Source organism: Anthonomus grandis, chromosome 2, assembly GCF_022605725.1.
Source record: "Anthonomus grandis grandis chromosome 2, icAntGran1.3, whole genome shotgun sequence".
NCBI lineage: Eukaryota > Metazoa > Arthropoda > Insecta > Coleoptera > Curculionidae > Anthonomus > Anthonomus grandis.
Genome location: NC_065547.1, coordinates 35,642,691 through 35,652,610, shown reverse-complemented (window position 1 = coordinate 35,652,610; position 9,920 = coordinate 35,642,691). Strand labels below are relative to the sequence as shown.

General features: G+C 31.1%; 1 long non-coding RNA gene across 1 annotated transcript; it reads right to left on the bottom strand.

Moving 5' to 3' along the window:
- Window positions 1–304: 304 nt before the first annotated feature.
- Window positions 305–1,565, bottom strand: LOC126750667 (uncharacterized). Its single transcript, XR_007665783.1, has 2 exons — window positions 1,238–1,565; window positions 305–1,179 (listed from the first exon to the last, which is right to left on the bottom strand). It is a non-coding gene; the product is annotated as an uncharacterized LOC126750667 (long non-coding RNA).
- Window positions 1,566–9,920: the final 8,355 nt, after the last annotated feature.

Here is a 9,920-nt window from a genome sequence, read left to right as displayed (position 1 = left end):
TGCAAAATTTCCTTTTTAATAATGTATCACTATCAAGTAATATTTTTAAAAACATAAATCTTTGGAAAAAAATTAATTTGCCGCAGTGGGCCGTGTGTAAACTGACAAGACAATATTTAAACTGTCAATAAATGCTACACGTTATAAGACAATAAAGACAGAAATACTAGCAATGCAATACCGTAGTAGTGCACACACATTACTCCACGGTTACACCCTTATTATTTTCGACTGTGAACACCTGTAAATATTTCAAAAGAGACTAAATTAATGTACTTAGATACTCTAAGAAAAACTAAGGAAACTTTATTAACAATTTATTAAACATTTCGTATTGGGTTTAACACGCGTTGGTAAAATAAATAAATAAACAATAAATTTAACAACAAAAAACATTTATCCTAAAATAAAATTATATTAAGTGCTCAAATTGTTGTCCCTGTGCACACAGAATTGCACTCTCTTACGAATATTGAGCACCGCGCGATCTATTTCTCGATTTATATTAGTTAACCGCTTCTCCTCAATATTCTGAAAGTCCCCTCTGGCATAAACTCGCTTTTTTATTGTTCCCCATAAAAATGTATCTAAAACATCTAAATCAGGAGCCTTGCCGGTCATCTTACAGGACCATTATTTCCACCTTGTCATTAAACCTTTCTGTAAAATAACTTTAAACTTGAGTTATTTACTTGCACTTTTCTTTAATTTGCGTAATTTTAAAATTCCGTAAGTTTGCAAGTTTACGTAATTTTGAAAGCGGTTCCTTTCCTTTAATTTACGTAATTAATAAATTGAGGAAGCATTTCAGTTTACTCTATGGTTATTGTCAAATGCATGTTGTGTAATTTTGGATTTTTGAAAATCATTGTTTTTTATGTATGATTTATTGTTTTTTATGTTCATTAATTCCTTTTGGCGTTTAAAAATGCCATTGGTTCTAAATGTACTTTTATCGGTCCATATAATATTCTCAACAAAATTGGGCTTATCAGTAATTTTTTGTGCTAACCAGTTACAAAAAACCAATCGTCTTTTAACATCACCAGGATGCAGTTTTTGAGCTAAATGAATTTTAAATGGCTTTAATCCACATTTTTTAAGTTGTCTCCAAACACTTTTATGAGTGGAAATATTTTGGGAAACTTGTCGTGTAGATTTCTCTGGGTTCATGTTTATCTACAAAGTATTTTTTTATATAGGACAATAAGTACTAGCGATTTTAGTATATCCATACCTCATTAAGTAACTTTTCTTTAGTTTCTTCACCCGTTCTATCTCTATATTTGCGTTTACACTTCTTAAAATAATTAAGCATATCAAGATTTTGATCCAAAGCTTTAAATAAAGTATGGTGAGGTTGCTGTCGCTCAGGATATATCAGCAAATATATTTCTGACGTTCTAATGGCATTTCTATCGTATTTATAATAAATTTTAATTATATCTCGCTTTTCTTCATTCGTAAAAACCATAATTGCTTCAATTATTAGTAAAATACTTGGGACTTTATACTACAATACTAACAAAACATACAAATGTTTAAAATAAATCATATTTATGACAGTTTAAATATTGTCTTGTCAGTTTATCACAGCCTACTGCGGCAAATTTAGTTTCGGGTCTTTACAAAAAAAAAATATTACTTGTGATCACGAACTTAATAAATACCCTGGACTGCTAATAATACATATGGCCACGATACCCAAAAATGACCACTGCCTGGTGGCCGCCATTTTTATAGTGGTTGTGACCTTTTGATTTTTTGATGTTGGTCACTCTGAACATTTTTAGTGTTGCCAACAAAAAATATATTAAATAACGGTAATGAAGTTGACGACGCTGACGTTTGACGTGTGAGTATGCGGATTGCCTAGTTTTTGGCGAAATGTAAACGACGCTTGGGTATATCGTTTGGAACAGGCGATGTATGTTCCTCTTTATTTAATACGTGAATAATGTACCACCATCTTTATTTAAAGGTAAAAGTTCAGGGCTGGGATTCTAAAATCACGACTCGATCTCGATACGATCACGACTTCGATCGCGACTCAGTCGTGACGACAAGGGTGATTCTAAATTTTAATCGTCGGCTAAACTCGTTTTATTCGATTTGATTTAGGTTTCTTGGTATATATTTGTTATTTTCCCTAATATTTGACAGGTGGAGACGTCAATTGTCTTTTCTATTGATAAACAGTAAACACTAAACACTAAGAATTTTAATTTAAATTTTTTTCGCCTTCGTGTTATTTTATTTAAATATATGCCTATATTATTTCTTTAAAATAAAAAAAATGTCGTTTAAAACCACCACTATCCATTGGAAAATAATAATTAAATTCATGGAAAATCACAAAAACTTGTTGTGTTCATCCACTTTTGGTTTTAATATGGCAACATGAGTGCAATCAATAGGACCAGGGAAATTAGATCTCTCGAAAAATTCATCCATTATCCCAAAGATGCAGGTCATATACTTTTATAAAAGGTAAAAACCCAAAATCTACAGCATCACAAATATATATAATTGTGTTTAAATACATATTTGTGATGCTGTAGATTTTGTGTTTTTACCTTTTATGAAAAAAAAAAGTGGATCTCTCTATAAATGTTAATTTATTAATTTCTCTCATCTCTTATATTTGAAAAATTAATTATTGATTGTCAATAATTTCAGTAATTTTATGGATCCAATGACTTGTAGTAGTTTCGCTAATTTCAAATTTAAAATCTTGTCCAATGTTTCTTTGGTAACAATATGTGGCATAAAATCTTGATATATGTACTAGGTATAAAACTGCCCTTCAATGGTAACTCTATTTCCTCTGCCTCTATTATTAACAGAAGGTTGCGAAAAATAGGGTCGAATTAAATCTAATAATTGTTGTGTTTAAGAAAGCTTCTTGATATACTAATGAAAACCTGGTATCATAGATAATATATATAACAACTAAAAATGCCTGGTATGACTATTGGTAAACAATAAATGAAACAATTAACAAATACGTTTAAAAAAGGATGCTGTCACATTATGCACGTATTAAAAAAAGAAGCTATATCTGTCTGTTGTATACGATATACCGAAGCGTGTCGTCAACAAATCGTTAAAAAATAGGCAATCCGCAAGACACTAGAATCAGTCACACTTAGAATCAGTCATATCGAGTAATCGTGTCGAGTCGTGATTTTAGAATCCCAGCCCAGAGATCTATTAGAATCTTTGATGTGTCGCAGATGCCGCACTAACTAGTCCGTGCGCCTATGTCGTATTTATTGTCGCATGATATACATGTTTAAATGGCAACATTTTATATTTTTTATCTATGAAATCGTTTTAAATATACGTAAAACCCCATGTTTTATACTATTTTTTATTTTTCTTTCGAAAATGTCCATTTTTAGAAAGAAAATAATATCACAAGAAAATAATATCAAAAAATTGACCGCGGACTAAAATCGAAGCATCTTACAAAATATTTTAAACACCTCCAGCACTCACATACTTGTCACCTCTGTTTAGCCAGTCTATTAAACAAAGATAAAACACCTGCGCTTTGGCGATTCCTACTTTAGGCTGTGCAAGTGATTGTGTATCTCTCTCTATCCCACTGATTTTGAGATTAGATAGATTACGGGGCCGTACCCAAATAAATTTTTGGGATGTTTTTGTATTACTTTCGACGTGTTTTTAAAGAGATCTTTAAGGATGGGTCTATCGCCTTTAAAATAGTTGTTGGATGGACAGAAAACAAAGAGAGATGTTTCTCTCTTTGTTTTCTGTGGTTGGATGGGTCTATCACCTTTAATAGTTGGTACGGGGGCCATGTGAGGTTATTATTATTTAATGGGTTTTACCCTGTTTGTCCTTCAGTGACACAGTAAGGACTGCTTCTTCCACCATTCTCTGGGAAAAAACCCTTTTTTGCTATGGTCAGAAAAACACTGTTTTTATTAAGAAAACAAGTCTAAAATTTTGTTTTTTACAGCTTACTGCCCCTGTTGTCCTTCAGCGACACAATAAAGACTGCTTCTTCCTCCATTCTCTGGAAAAAAGTCCCTTTTTTGCCATAGTAAAGAAACCATATTTTTATTAATTAAACAAGTATAAAGTTTTGTTTTTTTCAGCTTACTGCCCCTGTTTGTCCTTCAGCGACGCAATAAAGTATACATAATATAATGCTTTAGTATCCATATGCTGATGTGCGAGATGAAGTTGGAATCCATAGTGGCAACAGAGAAACTGCTTCCTTCCTTAACGGAAGAAACTGCTAAAGAACAAAGGCAAAGAATTTAGAAAATTGGATTTACTCTTTGGGCCAAATTCAAAAGAGTGGTTAAATTTATAAAAGTATTTAGTATCCTCACTGTAGTTTTAGGATCCAGTATACTTAAAATGAAGTGTTTGTATAAGATTTTTGTTTTTAGTATAAGCATTTATTTTTGTTAATTTTCATCTAATCTCTCCTAATATGCACAATAACTAAATATGAGGCAAACAAATTAATAAATATTACATTCAGGATCTAAAACGTGTTTTTTTTATAAGTAAAACTTGTGTCTCTTACACGCATAAAATATAGACCGCTAGATGATTTTTAATGTAAAAGTTATATACTTCCACTTTTCTGACTACATAATTACTTTTTATCAAAATAAGTTGGTACTAAAAATAGAGATGAAGGTTTTTATGAGTTTATTATTATAATAATATATCATAATATGTATTAATTTAAAAAAAAAAACAATAATAAAGGACATTGTTAACAAAATCCCCATTAATAATCGCCACCGAGTAAAAATAAATCTCAATACCCAAAAAAAGGAAATATACATAAATATGTATATTTATATATAAAATACATATGTATAAAATTTGAAGACAAACCAAAACATTTTACCCTTTTGTGTCAAAAAGTAAAAATGTAATGCCTTAATCTACAGAATAAATGAGCCTAAGTAATTCGTACCACTCATTCTCTCATCACTTGTTATAAACACCCCACTGATGGCGCTAAAAACTAAACTTATTAAATTAGATTTTTTGGTTAAACTCATTTTACGTACTTAAATCTTATAGTTAAATTAAATATTATCTTGCTATCAACTATCCTGAATTTCTAACTTAATAAAACTAAACTCAAAAATCCCGAATAATAAAGTTTTCAATACAAATAAATTTTAAGGTCGGACCTGTGCAACTTTTCAGGCTTGAGTGCCTGTGATTGAGGTCAGAAGTCTAACAAAATAGTACGTGGGCGCATGTAGTCAAATTTTACGAATCAAATGTATAAATTCTTAAAAAAATGCCTAAAACATTTATTTATTTAATGGAATAATAATAATGGATAATAATAAATATCGTTTAGGATATTTCTTTATGACTCTTTTCACATAAAATTTTGCGATTTAAACATGCATGTCATGTGACAATACAAGCAACATCGGCACACGGACTATTCGCGGCACATCAAAGATTCTAATAGATCTCTGAACTGAACTATATTTGGTTCACTGTTTCTCAAAACCGAATTATTTTCAATTGTGTGTGGTTTATGATAAAATAATATATAAAGTTGTTGATAGAATAATATATTTTTACTATATAAACCCTTGCTAATTACAAACCCTCATAAAATCATCTATATTTTGATTTTTATAGATGGTTGTATCTATTAATGTGGAAACACTGTACATGGAAGGACAGTAAAACTCGTAGTAAAAATAGAAAGAAAGTAAGTATTTTTAACTGAATTTGTTAAGTAAATACAAGCAAAAATTTAAATGAAGATCATCATTTTCATGCTATTAGGATTTATAAGATTCATGTTTAAGTTTAGATTTATAAGATTCAAGATTATCAGAACAATAAAAAAAATATTTTAAAGCGCATGCATCAATCCCGAGTTGATTGAAACTTTATCTCATTTTAGATGAGGATTACTTTCTTTCATAAATTTTAACGAAATTCTTAAAGAAGTACAAGAAAAATCACAGATCTAACGCAACTATCTTAAATTCTTACCTATATGGGGTGACTTTGCTAGTAGTCGGCCGTTTTTGATCACAATCAATTTGATTTATACATTACTCAGGTGATTTCCAACTTAGGGTGATAATTTTAAATTAGTAAATAAGCAGAAATCATGGACTTTTTATTTTACGTACTAAGGAAACAAAATACTCCAATAAAGTCATATTTTTTTTGTAAGTGTTTATATTAAAAATATGCTTTTATCTAGTAGTCGGCCACCCATATCCTAGTTGCCGGCCATGGATATCCTAGTAGTCGGCCGCCTATAAATTAAGGCAATTTACTTCAGGTTCGGACAATAACACAACATTTTTTAAAAGAAATTTTATGACAAAAAATACAAAATTAAACTTAAATTAATTAAAATATTTATACTCATATTTTATAGAAAACAAATAAAATAAGTATTATAAATTTATATTTGATATAAATTTAAATAAAACAAAAACAAATAACATGCTAATTAAAAAAAACAAGTAGAATTCTTATATTAAAATAGGAAGGTTCTTATGTGAAAAAAAATTAATCATAAGAATTACTTTTGACTAATTGGGTAAAAAATTAATAACAAAATTATTAGGAACTATTCATCACAAAAATCACAAGACATTTTGGTACAATTAAGATGAAACCACCTAGGGCAATTATCACATCCTACATTCTTCTCCCTTCTTCTTCCGCATCCCTTTCTAGTTCATCCAAACAGAGTGCACATTTGACTTTTCTTTTAATTAAATTTTTCTGTTTCCCATTTTCATATTTTGACTTTACCTTCTTTGTGTTTTTTGTCATTTTTTCCAATTTTCGTTTTTCTATTTCTTCTCTTTTTCTTATGTTTTCTTTCTCTATCTTTTCGTTATCTTTGGCAATATAATAATCTCTCCAAGCTTTTTATGATATTGCGCTTGTTGAAGGTCCAGCTTTTGCACTTATGATTTTTTCTATTGGCTTTGAAATTTCCAAGTATTTATTAATTGTACTTGTAGATAACGTTTTTGTTTTCTCGCTGACGCCGTCAGTACTTTTTAAAACTTTATCAGTTTCCTCTTTTACATCTTTAGTATAATTATTTTGATCAACAGATATATCCTGAATTGTTTCAATATTGGATTTTTGGTTAAAGCTAATTGTCTCATTGTCTCATTGTCTTTTTCTATTGCACTAAATTCAGTTAATATTGTTGTATTTGCTTTGATAGTATCTTCTACTTCAATAATTATAGGTTTTTCTATATTTCCACCTTTCTCTGTCTCCTGAATATCCAAAACAGAAACATTTTCAATATGATTTATGCTGTCATATATTGGTCTATTATCTTCACCGGATCTTCAAATATTATTTGAGCTTGTTCGACTTCTGGTTGCGGAATAATATCAACGCTTATAATATTAATTTTATTTGTTCTAACTAATGACAGGGTTCCATCAGCATTAACTTCATAATCATCAATTTTATTTTCGTTCAAATTATTGTCTACATCAAACTTTTTCTTCTCATACATTTTTAAATCCTGTACTAATAAATCTATATCATTAACCTTGTGGACCATTTCATTTTCTAGACTGCTTAAAACTTTGTAACTAGTCTGGAAGTCTTCTGAAGATAAAATTTGTGTTGTATTAATCTCTGGATCAGTCGGCTGGATATTTTCTAAAGCGTTCTGAACACATTTGGTATACTTTACGGCATTACAGTCAAAGGGAAATAGTCCACAGCGCCGAAATCCTTTTCTTATATGTTCAGGTAGATTTGGGTTTTCCACAGCAATTTTAAAAACTGGTGTGTCTAAACGACATTTTTTAAATATTTTAAATTTTTTGGTAGCGTTAAGTATTCACACATAATATTACAAAATTGTTTATGTTAGCCGTTCAATGTGTTTGCAATGGATTTTAAGCTCACGTTTGCTATAAGTTCGCAAGGTCGTATTTAGTAAATAGTTAAAATTATGATTACGATGCTCACCTTGATTTGTATAATTACCTCGAATTGTTATCTTAAGATTGATATAAATAGTTGTTAATTTTTGTGAATAAACCAGTATTGAATTCTACAATCAAGTGGTTCTTTACTCAACCTATTACGGCCAAGCCACCCTTGCCTGTAAACCTATAGTGAGGCTGCTATAGGGTAATAGGGAATAAAAAAGGTTTAGGGAAAAGCCCTAGGTCTTTTCAGGTGCAAAATCAAACTTAGTTAAACATTTGTTTACATTTTCATTTTGCCAATGTCTTACAGCTTGCCGCCAGTATTCTTTTAAGGGTTTAAATACTGCGACATCGGCTGACTGCATTAAATGGGTTGCATTGCACACATGGTTTGCATGGGGGTAATGAATATAATATAATATCGTTATCGTCACAAAATTTGCTTAGTTCGATTGACATGTGGGATCGATGTCCATCTACGAGAAATAAAATAGGTTTTTGAATTTTTTCATTTGACAACCATTCATTAAGTCCATTTTTTACGAAATCAATGAATACCTCGGATCTCATCCACCCAGATTCCGATTTACCGAGAATCCAGTCATCCGGCAAACTTTCCACAATAGCTCTTGGAGGCTTTTTATAGGGATAAACTAACGCACACAGGACAAATACGGCCATCCGCAGAGATAGTCACAAGGACAGCAAGGTTTTCTTTCTCATTCCCCCTTTTTACTTTGTACACATTTTTGAACCCGTTTGGTCCAAGCATCCTACCAGTTTTTGGACATAAACTAAACCCGCTCTCATCCGCGTTAAAAATTCTTGATGCAGAAGATAAAATATTAGCAGCACCAATACTTTCCAAAAATTCTTCTAACTTACGAAACCAGGATTTTATATATTCTTCAGTTAATTTTGCCCGTGATTTATCGATTGACTCAGCAGCTTGGGCCGAAATTTGAGGATACCTTTGAAGAAATGATGAGTACCATCTTTGCCCTGGCCTGCCATCTTTAAACGGAGTCTTGATGTTTTCTTCGAGAACTATTTTTTGCACAGTATCAAGAAGTTCCTGCTTTTTAAGAGGAAAGCCACACTTAACTACAGCAAACTGAATTAACCAGTCAACTACTTGTTCCTCATTTTCTACAGATAAATAGGGGTCGGGTCCCATCTTCCTAGTTTTCTCAGCAACGCGTCCCTTAATCCGGTCCTGTACTGTTGCCCGCGGAACTCCATATTCACGGCATGCTTGCCTTATTTTAGCGCCATTTTTTACTGCATCCACTGCTTTTTTCAGGCTTTCCTCTGAGTAAGCGTGTATCTTTCTCTTTGGTTGATTAGGCATGGTCTGGAATAGTAAAAAAGGCAATTTTTAGTCTAAAATGGGAAGAAAAACTGAAAAAAATTTTGGTGGCCGACTACTAGCAAAACCGTTATTTAGATACTCTTCTAGTAGTCGGCCAACAAATTAAAGTGTTAATACCTTTTTTGTACCTTAATTTAACCCTGGCCGACTACTAGTGCAATATATCACTTGAGATTAATCTAAACATAGCCAACAAAGAAAAATGTATACCTACTAATTTCCATAAAAACAAAAAAGAGAAAAATAAAAAAAGGGTTTAGCGCTAGTCGTCGGCCGCCATGTCCGACTATTAGCAATATGGTCCAGTTATTATTCCAATACCCGGCCACCTTAAAATAACCTCAAAAAAATATAAAATGTGCTTTTTGCATAAAAAATAAGATGTTTTAAAGTCTGCACTTACCTTTATAGTATTAAAACAGCTTCTAAACACTTCACTAGTTTCAATAATCGTTAAGGGAGCTGAACTCGTAAACACGGGGATTTTTGGCGGGAATTATAATTCTAAAACTCGATTCTAGTTTATATTTTTTGTATTTTTGTAAACATAACCTCTTAAAAACTTTAATTGTTTTGTTTTCCTACAA